The 1,146-nt window shown below is 42.0% G+C and overlaps 1 non-coding gene across 1 annotated transcript; it reads left to right on the top strand.

Annotated features, from left to right (window-relative positions):
* The first annotated feature begins 368 nt into the window (after positions 1 to 368).
* Positions 369 to 475, top strand: LOC131224445 (small nucleolar RNA R71). Its single transcript, XR_009160929.1, has one exon. It is a non-coding gene; the product is annotated as a small nucleolar RNA R71 (small nucleolar RNA).
* The last annotated feature ends 671 nt before the right edge of the window (positions 476 to 1,146 follow it).

Below are 1,146 nucleotides of genomic sequence, written 5' to 3'. Positions count from 1 at the left end.
TTGTAGGACAGTTTTCAGTTGTGTGAATGTTGCAATCACAGATGCCGCAAACAATTTCATTGACCTTATCCTTCTTTCCTTCCATGGCCTCAACTTTCCTTATGAGTGTAGTCACTTTACACTTGAGATCATCCTCTTCTTTCAAGAGATATAATCCACCTTTCTCCTTTAATTGAGTCGGCCTAGACGTGGTGTTCGACTTTGGGTAATAGTCCCAAGATTGTGTTTTTTCAGCCAAACTATCGAGGTAGTCCCATACCTCGTCGATATCTTTATTAATGAACTCTCCATTACACATTGTCTCGACCATTTGGCGCATGGAAGATGTCAGTCCATCATAGAAAAAATTTGTAATGCGCCACGTTTCAAATCCATGTTGTGGGCATGAACTGACCAAATCTTTGAACCTTTCCCAACATTGAAAGAATGTTTCATCTTCCTTTTGGGCAAAGTTCATGATCGCTTTTCTGAGGGTAATCGTTTTATGATGTGGGAAGAATTTTTTATGAATTCCCTCTGCATATCGTTCCATGTGCCAATGGATCTAGGACGCAGTGAATGTAACCACGTCTTAGCTTTCTCTTTTAAGGAAAAAGGAAAGAGTTTCAGCCTAATTGTATCCTCAGATACATTAGGAAAACATAATGTAGCTATAATCTCATCGAACTCTTTCAAATGTAAATATGGACTTTCTGATTCAAGTCCATGGAATTTGGGAAGGAGTTGGATAACTCCTGGCTTGATGTCCATTTGTCCTGTGTTTTCAGGAAAAATCATGCATGAGGGCGTACTCACTCCCGCCGGTTGTAGAAAATCTCGTAAAGTACGAGGCGGGGGTGCCTGTTGCACCTCATTTTCATCTTGGGTATCCTCCACCCTGGGTGGAAGTAGAGGAGGTTGGTCTTCAGCCATAACTTCACTTAACTCAGGGGATTTCGAGCGGTGTCTAGTCCTGCGATGGATAGTCAACCCCTCAACCAATCCTCCTTCAGTCAAGAGACGTCGAGTGTCGTCACGGGCCCACTTGGGCATGAAACACTCACAACCCTCAACTAATTCAAAGCCTAATCCTAAGAAAGGAAATGAAAATCTAAAAAGAAAGGGAGAGTTGGAAAGAAATTACCAAATTGGAGTCCTAAGTTAAGG

Source organism: Magnolia sinica, chromosome 13, assembly GCF_029962835.1.
Source record: "Magnolia sinica isolate HGM2019 chromosome 13, MsV1, whole genome shotgun sequence".
In the NCBI taxonomy this organism is placed as follows: domain Eukaryota; kingdom Viridiplantae; phylum Streptophyta; class Magnoliopsida; order Magnoliales; family Magnoliaceae; genus Magnolia; species Magnolia sinica.
The sequence above is the reverse complement of the archived record's forward strand: the minus strand, read 5'-3'. Positions and strand labels throughout refer to the sequence as shown.